Here is a 21,210-nt window from a genome sequence, read left to right as displayed (position 1 = left end):
CACGAAGGGAAGTGCCTTGCTATTCGAGGCTCGAGCTGGTTGCCTAAAGACAAAAACTTACCGGAGCAATATTCGCACAACATCAGGCATGTGTACGCTGCAGAAAAATCCGGAGACCACAGAGCACACGCTAATGGAATGCGAAGGGATTCACCCAGCGAGATCAGTACGCAACATACACCTTCCTGCTGCTCTTGGTTTAAAGTGCACGCATCAACCGGTCAGCAGTCGAGATAAGCAAGAGACGTTTAGAATACTGATGGAAAGAAAGCAGGGAAGACATTGATACGACAGGATCGTGTACCGGCATACGTAGCGGTACAAGGTAGGTAGAGAAGTTCTGAGAAAAAAAAAAAAGATTAAGGAGACGTATACAAAATGCTAGGATGAAAAACGCGTCTAGCATACCTCATTAAATCAAGGAGGCTAGGTAACTATTTGTCACCGCCCCGTTCCCAAGGGGATGTAAATAGATAATAATCGTCATCACGCAGTTTCTTTTTTTTTCGCTCGTGGTATAAAATTACTCAAATAATATTGTGAAATTTTGACGAATGTGGACCTGAACGCGGGTGGTTTAGCGGTTGAGAAAGGGCAAGGGTAATTAACTCTAGAGAACGGGGCCCGCATTCAGAAAACGTTCTTACATTAAAACTGCGCTTAAAAATAGGCGCCAGTCATTCTTGATGTCAGACATCTAAATAGTGAAGGTGGCCAGCCAATGGCAAACACTTACGCACGAAAAGCTTTGTGAATTCGATTTCTGAAGAAAGTATGGTGTCTCATTCTGAACCACAAAAACATGGCGTGAACACGATATGTGGCGAAGGCTCCTGCATGATGACGTTCCGGTGCGTTGTGCATTTATGTCGTATAACCTGAAATTGCTGACAACTTTGCGCACACGCAGCCGCAGCTCAGCTGTCCCGCGGCTTGAACGCAACAGTTGTTGCGTCCGCCCGACAGGGGCTTTCCCTGACACTCTCGGCAAACGCATAATTAAAAAAATAAATTATAAGGTTTTACGTGCCAAGACCACGATCTGATTATGAGGCACGCCGCAATGGGGGACTCCAGATTATTTTTCACTGCCTGTGGTTCTTTAAGGTGCACCCAAATCTCAGTGCATGAACGTTTTTGCTTTAGCTGTCGTCGAAATGCGGCCGCCGTAGCCGGGAATCGAATCCGCCATGCGCCGTGCTCAGTATATGTGCAACGCCATAGTCACAAAGCAACACGGCGTGGATGTAGCAAGCACTTCCTTGTGGCGTGACAGATGGAGTGTCAATATTCCGCAGATACGGTTACAAGAAATGTGTGGAAGTCCACGTAATTTGTCGTACAATATGGCCGAGCCTCGTGTAAAATGATCACATGGCCGATTTGTTCACCAGAGATCACAATTATAACTACCGAGCGACGCCTCAATAAAACCACTTATGACCATGCCGCATGCGAGCTCCCTATGCGCTCGTGTAACCAACAGATATCGAACCCAGAAGGTGCCGCTAGGCGAAGCTGGCGCAGTCCGCAGCCGGTCTCTCAACCACTTAGAGAAGTGTGATTACACCTATAGGTCGAAGGCACGTGTTGTGGTTACCCTGCGAGAAACGTCCGTGAGCACCAACTGAGAAAGAAAGAAAGAAAGAAAGAAAGAGATCGGCGCCCGGGGTAACAGGATAACCGTAATTGTGTGCCACTGTTATAGGGCGTACGTCGCCGGGGAATGTTGTACCGTAATACATTTTCTAGTATTTTTTGTCATGCATTTGGAGGCGTGTTCACGATATGAGTAGTATCATCGACAGACCTGTGTACGTGGGAAAAGCAACCTCAAGGTATAATACTGTGATTGTTTCCATTTGGAATTATTACGATAGTTTCTGGCACTAAATTCGCATTTCAGGGCCTCTAAATTTCCTATCAATTTGTGATAAGTGCCCGGAGTATATTTCTAGGAAACCACGTGTACGTGTCGACACAGCGTGGGCGGAGCGGGAACAAAACTAATAAAATTGACGGATGTCGCGCGCGCCTGACTTGGGGTGGTGTGAGGTTCAAGGTAGCCGCATACTGAAATTGCTTTACCGGATTGCCCTTATTAGGCGGTCGGGACCACGAACGCTGTTCACGCATTTAGAATAGACCCCAATCACCACCGCCCTCAGTTTTCCGTCCTGGCTCCCCGCTGCCCACCTCGTTTCATGATGCTTAAGGGAACACACGTCAAGTTAAAAGGGATTATAGTATAAAAACGCACGCCATGCATTCAGCATGGTGGAATAAGCGTTCCACAACAACAAGCGTTCATCACGGTGAAATTGAGCGTGCGAATTATATGGACATGCAGTTTTATGCATAAAGCGCTGGCGGCATCGGTAACACTGATCCCCCCTGGTTTTCTTGCTTCGATCCCCTAACTCTTTGCTAACCAATGACAAGATAGTTACTGTCACTATCTATGTGAGCAAGTATGTTGGCAGCAACTATTCAGGCTAAAAACATTAAATTTCTTTTAGCCCCAATGCATCTGGTTTTCCTTTGAGTGCTTCCAGGTTTTCCTGTTTCTTCTGGTCTAATTTTGCTTTTTCTCTCTTCAAGTTGAGAGCAATTCTACACCTCACTAACCTATTACTACTGTTAAATAAATTAAATTATGGGGATTTACATGCCAAAACCATGCTATGATTTTGAGGCACAGCTTCGTGGGGGCTCCGGATTAATTTCGCCCACCTGGGGTTCTTTAACGCACACGCACTGCATGGTACACAGCGTTTTTGGATTTCGCCCCCATCGAAATACGGCTGCCGCGGTCGGGATCTGATCCCGCGCCCTCGGGCTTAGCAGGGCAACGCCATCGCCACTACGCCAAGACGGCGGGTTTTGATCACCGTCCTTTACCCTTGCTAACGCTTCTACATCCTGCACAATACTGGGATTTGCAGAGAGCATGAAAGCTATTTCATTCTTTGCTTCCCCGTTAGGGCTTTACCAGGTCCCCTTCCTGTTATTACGTTTCCAGAAAATGTTTTCATTATTCGGAGTCGATTCCTTTCCGCGAAATCTACCGTCAAATATCCTCTACTGTTCCTAGAGTCGCTGCCATAGTTGCGTATTGCCTGTTCCCAAGCCTACTTTATCCTCACTTTCGTATTGAAGTCGCCTATGTCTATAGTGTACTGTGTTTGTGCCTTTGTCATTGCTAATTCAACATCGTCATAGAACTGTTATATTTCTTCGTCATCATGACTGGATGTTGGAGCATACGTCTGTACGCCATTTAATCTGTATTTAGCTATATTACGATTATTTTTACCCTTTAATTTATGCGGTGGAATTCATCATTGTTAGCCGCTATGTTCTTATGAATCAGAAATCCTGCCTCTCTGAGCTAGAGACATGCAAATCTCGTCAGAATCGAACAGCCAGAGCACAAAGCGTAACGCTTGCAAGTGATAACCACTCAATTAAACAGCAGTCCTCAAAGGCAGGACCTTACAAAGGCATACAGAGCCCACAATGACAACATCCCCAGACACCTAGATATGATCGACCGAGACGGTAAATTCTCTTTGCCCCCGAAGGTTACGCAGTGCAAAACGTCATTGCCACACAGGATTCGGCTGGGCGTTGCTTTCACCCGTCGCTACACGCGCCTCATCGGCCAGTCGAACAGCCCTAATTGTGAACACTGCCAGACGCCTGAAACGCTGGAACGCATACTGTGCGATTGCCCAGCATATATGCTGGAGCGAAGTACGTTGGAAAGTTTCCTAGCCAGCGTTGGCTGGCAACCACTGTCGGAGGACGCTATCCTCGCTCGGTCCATGGCCTGACACTGCAACTTCAATGTGGGGAACTAAAGCGCTGTTGAAGTTTCTGCAGGACACCGAGCTAGACGAGCGGCTCTAGCAGGGCCACTGTCTGATATACATAAGCACTCACCACTCCCCTTACCATCAGCACCTATCCCAGTACTTCCACTCCCCAATCCACAGCGTAACCAGAGCGCACTAGCTCAGGTCGACCTCTCTGTCCTTCCTGTCAATAAATTCTATCTATCCATCAAAGGCTAGACTTGCACGTGTTGCACAACACTGGAAGGCTATGGCGTAACTATACCAGAAACAGAAGCGCGGTGTGAAGCATAAAAATGTGACTCGTGTCTTACCAAAACATGAATTAGACTGGCAAGGGCCATGGAGTAGACGAAAATATTATTGCACATATGCGCATTGGGGCTACACGATAGCTTCCATTTAATTATTACGCCAAAGAAGCAATTAGTATTTTAATAAATGATGGTCTATCTGTTCATGAAGATTGCCAAGCTATTAACACGCACCTCTTCGCGGACACTGTTCAGAGATACGCTGATGCCAAGGTTGCGCCTGCTGAAGTTGCGCGCTCACCTCAAGGCGAGTCACTACAGAAGACCAAGAGCAAATGTTATCAGCATATATTGAAAGGTAACTGTTTTGGGTAAGAAGTGAGCAATGCCGATAAGTGCCACAGGTCTTGGAATTTTCGACATTGCCCCTTTGGTCATCTGGGAAACTTCCCCACAACACACCAGTGTATCTCAATGGGCAGCATTTTCGACAACTGATGTTTCATGAGAACAGCCGAATTTCACCAATTTTCCGTTAACAGCGTCCAGAGATTTCTCCCTTTAATGACATACGCATTTACGGGACTTACTCGAAACGTCCATTCTGCATTACAGCAGCGTGTTGTTCAGGATTAAAACGTAGCTATAATGGAGCAGGGAAATGAAGTGATATAAATGCGTGTGTGATCAGAAGGGAGTACTCTCTCGACGCTGCTAAATGAAAGTTCTTGAAATTCGTTCGTTGTTTTGAACTATACTTTTTTTTTTAAAATACTGCCCATTGAGTTACGTTAGTGTGCTGCGGTGAAGTTCAACAGATGGTCGAAGGGGAAATGTCCATAATTACTGGGTATGACGTTCAACAACACAGTGCGCCCCAGCACCCGCCTTACGGGATGCCGTAATGTTCAGATGTGGGAGCATCTCTTACTTGTAGAAAAAAAGAAAGAAATAAAAAGAAGAGGTCGCCTGCTTATAATCGTGTAACCATCCAAGCATTTGTTGGGCATTTTCGACATCCTGGAGATGTGGTGGATGGCGTCATAGGCAACAGTGCCATATGCGCCTTTCACATTTTGAAAAAGTTGAAGTGATGTAGACTGGACATATGTTGCGAGGACGTTGTGGACAGGAATAGCTCGATGAAAGCCTGCCATAGATATCGGCTAGTTGTCGTAGCCTTAAGAGGAAGTTTTAGCTCGGTGCTCCATCTAAATACATGAAAAAGGAGAATACATTTTTCTCGGCAACCGCCGCACCAAATTTGACGATATTTATTGCATTTAAAAGAAAAACTTCAAATATAGTGACTGTACGCTTCTAATTTTCGATTTAGGTCGTTAATTTTTATTAAAGATTGGCAAAGATTGCAAATTTTCAGAAAGCGAAATTATCAAGTTTAAAACTGCCACTCAACAATGAAAAATGATACCACAGTTCTGTTAATTGCATCCTATAGTACATCTAAAGCGAACAAAATAAAATTCATATGTTACACATGAATCTGTAAAAATTTAGTAATATGGAAATACAACTTCTGCAGAACCCTTGTACACAACGTAACAAATTCACGTAAAATATAAATTGACATATAGAATTTATCCGCTTTGAATGATCTAAAGGATGCCGTTTACAGAACCGCGATACCTGTTCTTGATACAGGCGTATTAATTTGTAAACTTCGTGCTTCTATTTTTTTTTCAAACTTTCGAATTGTTTAAAACTCTTTTAACAAAATTCAGGCCCTAAATCGAAATTCCGCGTCCAGCTGGCACTAGAATTTAACTTTCTCTCTCAAATGCATCAAATTTCATTAAAATCGGTGCACTGGTTATTTCAAAAAAGCGTTTCTGCGTTTTACATGTATTTGAATAGGCCGAGTCGGAGTAGGGCCCGAGCTAAAGCTTGCTCTTAAGACCAGCAATTGAGAGACGCAGTAGCAAGTAACGTGCTATTGGCCGTTGGAAATGATCTCACCTTTATCGGTCACGCTATTCTAGTAACTTGGTTCAATTAATAAACTGCAGTCGTCATGAAACACGGAAACCTGTCCTTCAGAGCAATTCCCATCTATATACCGCCTCGCGTTTCCTTCGACGTGGGCCGTCTGCAGGATATCATTTGTGAAACCCCTGAACCACATATATTAACTGCTGATTTCAATGTCCGCTACCCGGCCTAGGGCAGTACGGAAACGACTGTCAATGATGGCCAGCGAACGTTTTACAAAGGAGCTTCTGCCAACGCCCTCGATCTCACTTTCATTTCATCGAGGCTTGTTCTGCAGCGGCATGGTTAGTTGGCATTGAGTTGCATAGAATTACGACCTACTGACCTATACTATGCTTGATGGCCTAGCTGGTGGCCCACGCCAGCTAGGCCATCAAGCATAGAGACGTCGAGCAGAGAGACGTGTGTGCAAGACGCTTTCTGCCGATAACATCCGAATAGCCATACGCACCCTAAAACACACCCGGCGCCAGTTAGACAAGCTCGCCAAAAGGGAGTGGATATCTTTTTGATCAGATCTCGAACGCAGGAAACCGCTCACGAAAATCTGCAGCCCTGGGCGCAATCTCCGCCAATTCAGCAGCAACCTTTTAGCGGTGTTGCTCTTCCCCAGAGCTATATACGACAACCTGGATGCCGCGCAGAGATGTTGCTCAAAGATAGCCGCGGCAGTGGTAACTGTGACAGCCTTAATGCATGCTCAAAACCAACATGCTTGGCGCAACACATCCCTGTAGGAAGAGCCTATCACTATGACAGAGCTATTGACGCACTGGCCTTCGGGAACAAGTCATCGTCACCAGGCCCCGATGCCGTGAGCTACACCATCCTATTGCATCACAAACGAAAAACCTAAGGCTCAACAACTCGACATATACAATTCCTCGGAAGAAGGCCGCCTTGAACCAACCTGGAACGGCGCTCGTGTCATACCGGTTCTCTAACTGGACAAGAGACCGACAGACCTATTCGTAAATTGATATCTACGAATATCACTTCTCGGTTGCATTAGTGAACTTATGAAGAAGAGGGCCTTCTTGCGTCTAAGCTGGGATAGGGTAAACAGAAATATTTACCCTCGACAGATGTCATGATTTACGAGAGGCCGTAGCAACATTTATAACTTTATTTCCCTCGCTAACTACGTCAAGCACAACAGAGTTACACGCGATGTTGCAATAGCCGTATTCCTGGACATAAAAGGAAAGTTTGATAACGTGGCTCATGAGGAAATTCGGACGGCATTGGCGCAGATTGGCGTTGGTGGCCGCATGTACGCCTGGATTTGCGAATACCTCATTGACAGAACTGATCACATGACAACTAAAGACGGGGACACTACATTGCACAAAGTGACGCGTGCAGCATCGCAAGGCGGAGTTTTGTGCCTGCCACTATTCAATATCTGTCTAATTGGTATAGAGAAACACGTGCCGCTCTTTGTGAAAATTTCTCTTTATGCAGACGGCATCTGCATATGGCGTTCTGGACGCAACATGCGTGTTTTGAGTGCAAGGCTCCAGAAAAAAAAAACGTAACCTACATCGAAAAGTTCCTGCGTATAATCGAGGGCTTAAGATGTTGCCAAAGAAGTATAGTGCGATTGCATTTACGAAAAGAGAAATTCAGCGCTATGGCCTGAAAGTAGAAGGCACCCAGATAGCCGATGTTTCCAGCTAGAAATTCCTGGACGTGACTTTTTGCAGACAGATGACATAGTACTCACATGTACGGCATCTAAAGGAGAAGCTTGCCTCTTTTGCTGACATCTTTGGCATGATTTCCAGTAATGCTGGCGAGGGCTCTGTTGTATATTTCCTTCAATGATATACAATGAACTCGTTCTACATAGCCTTACCGACTGGTATTGCATCTGTCGAACAAATATAAAGATATTGGAAGGAATGCAAGCGACAACGATAAGGATATGTCTTAGTTGCCCGAGGAACACATCAGCAATGGGCACGCTAACACAAAGCTGACGCCTCTCGCTACCAATTTAGCAAACGGAGCACTTAGATCGCGCTCTTGCTGGTACATACATGTATTTTTCGGAAGTCATCGACCTGCTTCTGCCTCAGTACAAGAGTCCTTCTGTGCCTTCACTGCCTTCTAGGAAACTCCCCACCTGGTATGTCACTACAACAGTGCCAGGTATAAAATGCGAACAAAGGACCCCCTTACCAGCGTTAAAGTATCTTACGCTACAACACATCTCATGCAGCTATACGTACAACGCCGTCACGCATCCACACTGACGGCTCTGCGACTACTAATTCATAATAATCTACCTTATTTGCTTGGATTCCATTAACAGATGTCACTATTTCCACGAAGCTAAGGTACAGGACCCCTTCCGTTGCCACGGAGCTGGCTGCTCTGCCAACAGCTTTCACTTACAAATTGAAGCAGCAAGTGAGCTACTGGATCACCTTTACACACTCACGGGCTGCCCTGTTAGCTCTAAAGTCACCACGCGCCGAACCCCTACGTCTTCACTACATGTACACCGAATCCCGTGGTATGCAGCGCAGCATTGTTCTGAAGTCACTGCCTTCTCATCGCGGAGTAGTGGGCAACGCAAACGCAGACCATGCTGCTTGTTTAGCACACGATTCCACAAAGCTATTCCCAATACATTTATCTAGGAGCGACGAATCGTTATTTGTGTCCCGTTTAACGTGGCGCGCGCAGTGTGCTGTGTCGATGCCTCCTTTACTAGATGCCTGCCGCGTTGTCCGGTAGCTCGGTTCCGGGCGACCGGACATGATAAGGTTAAAGATGATAAGGTTAAAGTACAACAAAGATGATAAGGTTAAAGTACATGCACAGATGTGCCAAGGCAGATTACGTGATGGCGTCTGGGCCTGGGGATGAAAGTTTAGAGACATGCAGAGCAGGACTCCTTCCATGGTAAAAGGGGCATCCATTTTAGGGACGCGGTTATCAGTGAAGTCACGTCACTGCTAGTGGCGACAGCTTCGCTAGTGATTCTCGGCAAGCAACGAGACAAGCAAGCTTTTTTCCGCTAAGATGGAGAACAAAAACTGTCATCATCATCAGCATCATCATCATCAGCCTGCTTACGCCCACTGCAGGGCAAAGGCCTCTCCCATACTTCTCCAACTACCCAATTACAAAAACTGTAATAGGATTCAGTTGTTGCAGAGATGAGCGAAGGCCGCGTACAGTCCTTTAGGTATGTTACAGCTACTTGCGAGGATCAAGTGATTCACAGAATGAGTTCCAGCGCTCTGCCTCCAGTTTGTCTCTGTTGTGACGCTGAACTTTCTTCTCTGACCGGCGTGCATCTCTGAGATGATAAATTTACTTCGCACGTACATATCATCATATATGTATCGCCGACTTGCACGAAATTGCACGCCGCGTGATCCCTCATACTACGCAAGGGAGGCGCTTCCGACAGATGGCGACTCCGTAAGTCCTCGCTCCAAGTAGACTGCGCATGCGCTTACATGAAGAAAACGAACTGCGCATTCGTGTAACATAGTTATGAGTCATGTGACGTCGCCTCTAAGAAACTTGGTTCTTGCTGCTCTCATTAAGACCATTTTAATTGCGGAATTAACCTCCGTGATAGCGAAGCCAACTCCAGGAAGCTGCTATGCGTAAGGCCCCAGAGATATGTCGGACCCCAACTTTTAGTGTACTAAAATACCCCGTTCACTAGTAAAATCTTTGCGGCTCATGCATTTACAATATCTTTAGCAAGGGAGGTTTATCGGCCACGTCAAACTGCCTTCGTGTAGCGAGTACGCACAATGCGGGGCAACGGAATCTCGCAGCTGACGTCTCACGTGAGAGGACACTACTCAGATTTCTCGAGGATAATTTTCTGAGCGAATGTCGGGTCTTGGCGTCGTGTCCGACTATGTCAGTTCACCTGTATGCGCGGAGCAGGTTCACTCATCACGACCCGTTTGGCAACGCGTAGGAGTCGAGTTGGCCGTTCGAAACCAGCGAGGAAGAACCGGTCATTACGTGCTTTATTTTCTTGTTTCGACGCAGAAAGCCACTTCGATCTAGGCCTCTCAGAACGAAATCGCGTAAATGCTGTCGGTTCGGCTCGTCTCAATCCGCCTTCTGAGTTGATCTAATGATTCGAATCTAAGGATACATGACGTTTCACAGCACGCCGCCCGTTGATGTCATGCCTGGGTACGCACTGGTCGCACCATCAAAGCAAATGGCCGACTTCGGCGCTCGCTTTTACAAACATATTATTTCGTGCTGAATCATCTAGGTTGATTCGAGTCCTCGTGGATCATGATTTGACACCAAATGTTGGATAGCGTGCGCAGGCCAGATGCTCAAATGTCTGTAAAGGAACAAGTAACAGAAGAGGGAGAACATTGCGGCGGTATCGAGTCTCACCCAATCGCATATAAAAGGGGGGTACCGAGAAAAACAGGTCGGTGCTCACCTTCGACCTCATGTAAATGACCCCTTTCCCTTTTACCTCCTCCACAAACAGGTCAGTACGTTTAGAGCTCCCTGTTTATGTCGCCGAAAACCTCTGCCTATACGCCACTAATCAGGACACACAGCGTGAGAGCACGCCAATGGGCGCCGCGGTGCTGTGAACAGTAGTGAACCGCCATGCGTTGTCCCGATTCCGGAGGACGAAACCAAAAGCGGCGGCACACGATTTTCTCTCGAGCGCAGTTCGCTCAGCCGTCGCCAGGGCGACAGTCCCCGACGCTGCTGCTGGCGGCTCGGAGGCGGCGGGCGAGCGAGCCGGTCCCGCGCGATCGATCGCTTTTTCTCCCCCGGCGCGCGTTTTCTGCTTCTCTTTCTTTGCTTCTCCCTTCCAAACAAGGGGAAGATCTTAATCAGCGAAAGAGTTTCAGAATCGACGACGCCACTCTGAAAATGCTGCTGTGTCCCGAAGATATACAACTTTTTTTTTGTAGTTTCCTCCCTTTTAGATATTCCGGCTTCTTCGGTCGCTGGGAGACGCACTTCCCCAAAAGCCGTATAATAACACGCCTAGTAGGCCCTACGTGCGCCACCACAGCGTGAGCTCCCGGGTTGGGCGACAGGCTGGATGACGTCGAAAAGAGAGGGAGAGGCTAAGGGATAAAAGGGAGAGCCAGCGGCGCCCCTTGTTTCTCCTTGGTACCAAGAGAGAGACAGAGAGAAAGGGCGATCGCGTTCTGCGCTCTCGGCCACATCCTCGTACGTTTATTCCGAAGGAGGCGAAGAGGAGGAAACCATAAGAGAGAGGGAATGGCGAGGGGAAAGCTCTTCGGTAAACAACGCTTCTCGGAGATTATTGCCACGGCGCATAAAACATTGTAAATTATGGCACGACGCGTTGGATGTACGCGCGCAGTGATTTTATACCGGTGCGTCCACGTCGGATCGCGCGCGATACCGGAGGGCGGTACAGTATAGCACAGCAGCGCAAGTATATACATATAGTGACTGGCCGTCTCGACGTGCGAGCACCTCCTCGCGCATTCCCTCCGTGCCGGCGGCGCGGTTCTCACTTGTATCTTTATTATACTTTCGGGAACACTTTTCCGCATCGCGTGGTATACCAAACTGTTCACGAAGAGAACTGAAGGAACCGACCACCGGGGCATCGCTCCACAGCATCGCGGGAGCAAGAGATGCCGACGCGGCCGCATCGTGCGGACCTTGAGGAGCGTCGCTGCGTGATATGTCTTCCCGAGCCAGTGTCAGTAATATTTCGCGGCAGCGCGTTGTTTTGAAGGAAGCGAGAAACAAAATAAAGAGAGAAACGAATATAGCCGGAGCAAAGTAATCATCACGCCCGCTCGGATACACACACCGCGGGGCCCACGCTGCGTCCTCTTTTCGCATGCCGGCGATAGAACGAGAGCGGCAGCCGCCGCCGCTGCTCCGTGTTTACTCATGCACTTAAGTTAATAAGTTTTCTGCCAATGGCCGCGCTCGGAGTCGCGCCACACGCCCGGCTGGCGAATCTGCGCTGCTGCGCGTGCACCCTCGTCACGAGAAGGCTTAGCTCTCGATGAGAAAACTCATATATTTATATACGTATACGCAGGAGCAGACACGGCGGCTGCGCGGCAAGCGCTCGCAACTGCGTGCCACTTCTTGCATGTGGGCGTTATCGTGCTTACAGTATTCCGAAGGCCTGCCACATTCCCATCAGGAGCATGGAGCAATAAGTGGCTTCTGCATACATCAGAGCGCGCCACTGCACAAGCTTGCTCGCTGCAGAAGAAAATGCACCGCACTATACTATATACTATAGATACTATAGCAGTGCAAGAAACTCGGCTTCAGAAGGTCGTTTTCTTCAAATGCGATTCCTTGTCGACGGTTCAGTTTCAAATTGCTGATCCCGTCAATGTCATTCATCCAACTCACGCGTCTAACGAACAGAGACTGTATATTAAGCAACAATGAAAACTCTCCTATGTATAGCACGTGCTTATCGCGTAGGCAAGTCGAGCGGCCGCGCTTTTCAAGCTCGTGGCTGTTTTCAGCAGCAAGTTTTCAACCGCCGAAGCTGTGCTTCTCATCTTTCTAAATACGTTTGGCCCATTGAAAAATACAGCTACTGTCTCTCTCTCTCTCTCTCTCTATATATATATATATATATATATATATATATATATATATATATATATATATATATATATGTGTGTGCTAACGATAGTCCGGCGCCTTGAACGGGTTCCAAGCTGTACAGGACACACCCAAATCTCTGCCGCCCCAAAACCAGCTATTCCGCTGACCCACTGCCACCCTATCCTTCCTACTTGCTTTCCTCTTCCTTTTCTTAAACTTGCGGCGTTCTTCGTTACCGTTACACAGGCCGCCTCCTCTCCCCTCTAGTTCGCATAGGAGCAGGAGTTCAGTACAGGTTTCACGAGGGACGCAAAGCTTCATCTGGATGGCATTAGCAGGAAAAGTGCGTTTGCGACGGTTGTCATCAAGTTCAGGAATCGGGGTTAAACGAAACGTCACAGGGCCCAGAACTTCCACAACACGGAAAGCGCCAAAAAATAGGGGTAAGAATTTTTCGCAGCGCCGATGTAAACACAGTGGCCATCGAACAATGACTAAATCACCCGATTGGAAAGAGCGAGTAGGTCTTTGCCAAGAAGACACATGGAACTGCGCTTGATGGTCAGTATTGCTAGCCGAGCTCGAAGGCGAGCCTTGCGTAGGGTCTCGCTGCAGTTCACTTCTGCGGGGCGTTCTTACACAGATGTGTCGAAGCCAAGCAAGTGTTATCGCGGTGACCTTGGCGTCCTCCCGTAGAGCAGCTGAAACGGCGTGGCGCGAGTGAATTCTTGTTGGGACGTTTTTAAAGCCAAAACCGCAGCAGTGACTTAGTCCTCCCAGTCTTCGTGTGTGGGACAGATGGAGGAAGAAATTATGTCTTTTATGGGGAGGTTGGTACGCTTGACCTGTCCAATTGTTTGTGGCTGTTGAGGGGACGCTGCAGCGTGTCGTATTCCATGTTCAGACAATGAAGTTTTGAAGGCACACGACATAAATGCCGTGCCACTGTCGAAAATCAGCAACTTCGGCCTGCCATGCCAGGTTTCATTTTTTATTTATTTTATTTATTTATACATACCGCAACCCTAAGAGGGTTATTGCAGGTGTGGGGCACAAAATTAAGGATGCCACACATACAGCAAAGGCGGGTAGGCAAATCAAAGTTACAAGGCAACAGCAAATCACTAGAGAACGAAATATGAAAGAGAAGAAAAAAAATGGTCTCAATACATACATATATTGTAAGAGTTGTCAGACGATCCCACCGCTGTCAACCAGATGTAGGGGTCGTCGGACGATCCCGCCGCTACCACCATTTGAAGGAGTTGAAGGTCGTAGGGAGGAACTAGGTGAACAGGATTTATTTACAGTTTAACATTTTGAACAAGACATACATCGACAGTCTAGCGTGACTCCAAAATGGTGCCCGCAAGACGATGCATACAGCAAACAGCTTACGAGCACACAGCTCACTAGTACATTTCGAGCATGACAACGAGCACGCAGCTCACTACGACGAGGACACTCTCGCAGCCGACAACCGCTGCTTATAAGCACTTGTCCCCCCCTTGATTCCAAGCGAACGGAAACGTTCGTCCAGTCATCGTTCGACGTCACCGTTCGACGTCACCGAAGATGACCCGCCCTTTTGGAGGAGGCGGGCTCACATACTCGTGTTGCACACACACGCAGGTGTAAAGGTCCGGAGCCGACGTCAGAGGGGCTTCGTAGAACTCTGCTCCGTCAAGGGTGGCGCTGGCGGGTAGCACATTCCTGAGCTGACCCCGCGCCACGTGGCTGCCGGTTATTTGCAGTTCTCTGAAGTGCGCCCCGTCCGGTTGGTTGGGAACACGTTCAGCGCGCTGAAATAGCTGGCACGTTGTCACCCCGTACGGCCATTCCTAACAATATGCATATAAACATAGCATAAAATACATGGTCATAGGAGTCACGGGCATCAACCAGTGATTGCCTTTAAATTATCACGTGTCAATTTTCGTATGTTAGAGGGAAGCTAGTTGCACACATCAATGCATCGGGGAAAAAGCTATATTTGAAGTTATCTATGTAACTACATAAACTATATCATATTTGAATATGAGGCACTCCTTAATAAAGGTCATGACATGAGCAGCTGCAGAATACGGCTCGACCTTCTACCCACTTGTCAGGTAGTCCGTGGCCACATGACAAATTTGTTGCCATGCTTGCTGCGAGGAAACGGGCACATGTGAGCAATGCTCACGATATCGAACGGTTCGTTAGGAATAGTTATTGGTTGTAAGAGTACAGGTTGTGGGTTTGTGACGACCTTACGAGCTTGAGAAATGGCGCAGAATGGCACGTACAGGTAGACATCGACGCGCATGCGAGACCACCAAAACCTTTCGTTAACGCGAGCCAGAGTCTTCTGCTGACCCAGGTGGCTAGCAGAGGGGGCGTCGTGACACGTGAAAAGTATGGAAGGTCGCATGGCCACAGGCGTCACAAATGTAGGTACGATTCAGTTCCTGTACGTCGATGATAAAGGATGCCATCTCGGACTGTACAAAATGACGAAAGGCTCTCGAGGCGGCGCTTAGGTGTACTGGTATCACCAGAGAGGCGCCGGACGATGTCGCAGATTTCGGTATTTTTATTGGGCGGCTCGGAGATCGAGTACTGCAAATGCCGGCGCAGTGTAGCTAGTAACGGCAGAGTTGCGTGAAAGGTAGTCGGCGTCTTGGTGTCAAGAACCACTGCGATGAACGACCCTGAAACTGTAGTCTTGAACTTTGTGGGCCCACCGGACAAGCTTGGCATTTAGGTCTCTTTTTTTTTGGAGCCACCGCAGTGCAACGTTGTCAGTAGTAATAGTAAAATGCTTGCGGTAGACGTAAGGCCTAAACTTCTCAATGGCCCCAGACTACCGCGAGGTACTGAAGTTATGAAGCCTGGTACCGACTCTCTGGTTGAGTGAGGCGGCGAGAGGCACGGGCAACGGGCTTCTTGTTCCCTTCGTAGTCAGATCACCGAAAAACCGCCCCAAGGCGAAGACCACTGAAGTCGGCGTGGATGATGCTAGAGGTGTCCTCTTGATAATGTACAAGCGTCGGTGGAGTCATCAAGGCCACCTTAATGTGCTGGAGCTGGACGGCTGATTTCTGGTCGGGGCCCCAATGCCACTCCTGATTTTTCTTCAGAAGTTTTCTAGGAGTTCATTGAGGGGTGCAGCGCGAGCGGCGAATCCAGTGGCGAAAAGGTCCAAGTACGAAGCGAAGCCCAAAACACCTTTAACTTGTTTGGGCGTTGTATGAGGTGGAACGCTTGCTAAAGCTAGTAGCTTCGATGGGTCAGGGCTGGTGCCGTGGGCACTCACAACATGACCCTGGCAGGTAACGTCTGAATAGCCGAAAAAAAAACACTTTGAAGGCTTTGAGTGGAGCCCACCATCATCTAGAGAGCGCAGGACGAGGCCCAAACTCCGTTGGTGTTCGGGAAACGTGGGAGCATAAATGATGATGTCATCCAAATACACCAACGCCATCGAACACTTCAAGTGTTCAAGGACCCGGTCCATTAGTCGTTGGAGCGTTGCAGGTGCATTAGAGAGCCGAAAAGGAATGCTGTTAAAATCGTGCAGGCCGTCCGGTGTTTAAAAGCACTCTTCTACGCGTCTTTCTCGACTAGTCCGACCTGCCATTAGCCGGAGAAGAGGTCAAGTGTAGTGAAAAACCTGGCCCTGTGAAGCCGATCTAAGGCGCCGTTGATGCGGGGAACAGGATATACATACGGTCTGGTAATGCTGTTTAGGCGGCGATAGTCTACGCGAAATCACGTGGTGCCGTCCTTCTTTCTCACGAGAAATATTGGGGACACCCAAGGACTGAACGAGCGAGATATGATGCGACGCTGTAGCATGTTTTCCACTTGAGTTGTGATTTCAGCACGTTGAGAAGCAGAAACACGACGAAGGTTGTGTTGAACGGGTACATGGGAACCAGTGTTGATTTTGTGACGAACAAGAGTAGTACAACCAAATTAGTTCGCTGATAACGCCAAGACCTCCGAGATATCAGCAGCAGTGCTCGGACATTCGACTTCTCGGATGACGTTAGGTTTGGACCAAAATGGAACACATTCCACTCGACGGAGTCATCGCCACTCTCTGGAGAAGTGCAGTGTTGCACTGTTTCGAAGACGGAGCAGGGCTGGAGCTCTGCCCCGGACGCCAACACAGTTCTAGAGTGTAGGCGCAGCAGGCTGTCTGATAAGTTAAACACGAGGACAGCAAATGCAGAAGAAGAGGAGCGCAGTAAAGAGCGTGGCACGGCAAATTCATTCCGTGGTCGCGAGCAGATAGTGCAGTCAACAAAGACGTCCGCACCTAAGCATGCGTCCATGGCGCAACGAACGTGTACTCACGCAACAGAAGGCAAGGGTATAGTTACCGTAGAAGTTCCCAATACAGGAAGAGAAAGAGGTGGTGGTGGGCGAATATGTTCATTTTTGTGGGCCTTCGGTAGAAGCACGCACATATCCATGTTGATAGGGCGCGTACTCTCGTACGAAAGTAAGATAAACGCTTAAGCAACGACGAAGTGCCATTGCTCAGAAAGGAGCGAGCTGCTGCGGTCGCGTGGCTGGCCAACTTGCACACACGAGGACAGCACTTTATGTGCCACTGTGTTGGCTGCCAGGTCAGGCGCCGGATCGTGAGGGAGCTATCCGGTTATGAATGCGTTGTAATATATTGTAGCCGCGACTTATTTTAAGAGCGCCCGCCTCGGCTGCGGGAGCTTATGGGTTCGATTCCCACCGCTGCCGGGCTTCCACTGGTTCTCAAAGGGGCAAAACTGTACCCCTTCATGGCGCTCGGCTTTCTTCAGGGGCGATACGCTTGGAAAAGGAACCTGCGCCCTAAATTGCCATCGAGACCCTCGTTAGCACAAAAGAAAAAAAAAGGTGATGTTTGGGCCGCTCCCATGGCAGCCATTTCCCATGTGGTGCCCCAAATTCACCTGTTGAGGTGGGGACGCCTTCCGGTTGATACAAACTCCCTTTACCAAGCGTTGAGGTCCTATAATGGCCGATAACCAGGCCAGGAGCGCGCTTGTACCTATTTTACCGGTAGGCACCCGGTGTCAGCACTTAAGTGCCCCCCTGTTAAGAACGGCCAGCTGCAGTGCAAAGTTTTGCCTACCCGTTGCGACTGTGGAGGCAACATCCCGGGAGCATCGCCGCCAACCTCTAGCCACGGCGTGACTAAATCGACTTTGTGTCGGGGAACAATACGCGCATCCCCCACTCTCCGTCACTTCAGCTAGGATGCGTTCGATGAAGCAGGCTTTGTGCTGAAACCGCCGCCAACCTCTAGCCTCATCGCCGTTGTGACGGAATGAGTTCGGCGGGCCAACTATTGTTACCAAACTCCCCAACGCGAACCTGATCTGCTACAGGTGCGCGAGTTGCCGCGGGAACGCCGTTTTGCACTCCTTCCCACGCACCGACCAAGACGCAAGACAACGCGCTACTCGGAACGGCTCCCGAGTTCTACGAAGCCCCTCTGACGTCGGCTCCGGACCATCGCCCCTGTGTGTATGCGTGTGTGCGTGTGTGTGTGTGTAAACCGTGACGCGGAGAGGCGGCTAGTTTGCGATGACTAAACGAACGTTCGCATCACCTTGTATCGGGAGAGGACCGAGTGTTTAAAACCGCTGTTGTGCGGCTGCTCAGGACACTCTCTCTCAAGCAGTCATGACTGATGTACTTTCTCAAACAGTCATGTTAGACTGATATAAATACTGTAAATAAACCCATATTCCTCGTTCTCGATGAAAAGCAGTCCTTCCCTTCATCAACGTCCTCGGCGTGGATAAGTTGGACGACGGCATGGGCCAGCTACCTTCTAATTCATGCCCGACTCCAATCTTGACAACGGATCACGAGCGATGGGATTTAGACAACTGGCTGACAGCGGTGAGATGGACTTTGCGACGTGGTGCTGTGACTGGGGTGAGTGCTTGGTTCTTGCTTTGACTCTCTAGGCTTCATTTGGTGGTGGTTCTGTTTATAACAGTAGGGTAGCTAGATTGTTGAGTGTTAGCTAGGTTGTGTTTTCCTAGCTAGATTTAGCGAGCAGGACCAAGGCGGTAAAGCAGCAATCATGGAGTTAAGGACACTGCAGAGAGACGAATTGTTGATTGTTGGTGAGGAACTTGGCCTAGGTGTACGCAAGGAAATGCTAAAATCGGAATTACTGGAGCTAATTTACGATCAGGCCAGTGACGAAGAAATTGAAATGGGGTTTGAACTTCTGAAAAAGAGAGAAGAACGAGAGAGAAAAGAACAAGAGAGAAAAGAACAAGAGAGAGAGGAACGCGATAAAGATCGCGAGTTAAGAAAAATGCAACTTGAACTTGAAAGCAAAGGTTTGGAGTTGTCTCAAGGAAGTGAAGGCGCTCTGGGACGATCAAGTGAGGCAGAATCGTGCCGCATGGACAGGCTATTAAAGCCATTTGAGATCGGGACCGACATAGGCTTGTTCCTAAGCAATCTTAAAAGGACTTGCGAAAAGATGAACTTCGGCCCGAGGACATGGCCACAGCGGTTGCTGTCTATGTTGCCGTGTGAGGCGGCGGAAGTAATCGCCAGACTGAGTGCACAGGATGCATATGATTATGCAAAAGTTAAGGCTAGTCTCTTGAAGAAATACCGCCTTTCAGCCGAAGCTTTTCGGCAAAGGTTTAGGAGCACAGGCAAGAAAGATAGCGAGGGATATCCGGAGTTTGCATATAGCTTAAAGGCCAACCTAGTCGAGTGGCTTAAAAGCGCGGAAGCATACGACAGCAGAGACATGATCATTGAATGCATGTGTCTAGAGCAGTTTACAAAACCATCCCCCAAGCTGTGAAACTGTGGGTGCAAGACAGAGGGAATGTAAACACTGTGGAAAGGGCGGCTGAATTAGCCGAAGAGTACGCAACCCGTAGAAAGTTGAACGCCGAGGACGGAAACTGGGACGGTCGAAATGGACCGCGGAAACCCTTTCCGTTCAGAAAGGGTTCGCAGACTAGACGATCGGAGCCTGTAGACGTGGAGGAAAAGCCCGCCGAAAAGAGCGAGGAGAAACTTAACGGGGAAACCGAAAAAAAGGAACAGAAAAGAAAATTCGAATCTTTTAGACCAATTCGCTGTTACAAATGCCACAAACTGGGACATATAGCTGTAAACTGCGGGAAGTCCAGTGTAGTTTTTTCCTACGTAGAGGAAAAAGACGAGACTATGGAACTTTTAAGCCCATATCTTCACGACCTGCAAGTTAATGGCAAACCATGCCGAGTGCTAAGAGACAGTGCCGCCACGATGGACATTGTCCATCCGTCTTACGTGACGGTAAATGACTTCACCGGAGAAGTAGCATGGATAAAAAGAGGTTGTAGAAGAACACAGAGTGAGTCTGTCCATGGCCAAAGTAAAAATCAGTGGACCATTCGGGGAGCTAGAGACTGAAGCTGCAGTTTCCAAATTTTTGTCACTGCAGTACCCTTACATCTTTTCGAATCGTTCGAATCAGTTACTGCATGACAAAGGGCTTAAACTGGAAGAGGGAAAAGTACAGGCATTGACCCGAGGCCAAGCTCGTAAAATCGCGTCGCTTTCGGCCGAAAATGCACAAGCTCCTCCAGCGGAAACAGAAAAGGGGATAACTTCAATACCCGAATCCGAGCTAAGCTCGAGCGATGAAAAAGCAGTTGAGGAAAGCCTGCCAGCTGACCAGTTCAATGAGAGCGTAGCACTAGAGTGTCAAAGTTCTAGCCTGCAGGAAGAGCAAGCTGACGCACTCACAAGCGAGACAGGGTCGTTATTATCACCGGCCTCAAAGAACTTTGATCAGCTCTTACGTGTGGATAGAGAGTCACTGGCAGCCGAGCAAAAGAATGATGAGAGCTTAGCTAAATTACATGACACAGCTAAAGAAGGCATTGCTAGGCGCAACGTGACGATACATGAGAGAGGAGGATTGTTGTATCGGCACTACAGAGATCGAAAGGGTAGGATTTTAGATCAGTTAGTCGTACTTACTAAGTACAAGGAGGTCCTTTTGAGTCTCTGTCATGGAAATGGGTGGTCCGGCCACCTAGGCATAAACAAATCAAAGGAAAGATTGCTTATGGAATACTACTGGCCTGGCTGTTTCAAAGACGTAGAAAACTTTGTAAGATCATGCGACGCCTGCCAGCGTTCTGGTAAACCAGGAGAGACATGGAAAGCTCCACTGAAGGTAGTGCCCTTAATAACAGAGCCTTTCAGACGACTTGTAATAGACACGGTAGGGCCTCTTCCAAAAACAAAATCGGGCTACAGGTACTTGTTTACCATGCTGTGTCCGGCTACCAAGTTTCCAGAAGCAATCCCTTTGAAAGAGCTCAGTTCCACCGAAGTAGTAGACGCGCTTTTGACAGTGTTTGCACAAGTTGGGTTTCCAGCCGAAATTCAGGGAGATCAAGGGTCAGTATTCACGAGCGCACTGACTTCCACATTCTTGCAAAAGTGCGGGGTAAAGTTAATACAGTTCTGTCTAT

This window comes from Dermacentor andersoni, chromosome 1, assembly GCF_023375885.2.
Source record: "Dermacentor andersoni chromosome 1, qqDerAnde1_hic_scaffold, whole genome shotgun sequence".
Taxonomy (NCBI): domain Eukaryota; kingdom Metazoa; phylum Arthropoda; class Arachnida; order Ixodida; family Ixodidae; genus Dermacentor; species Dermacentor andersoni.
This window is presented reverse-complemented; position numbering follows the sequence as displayed.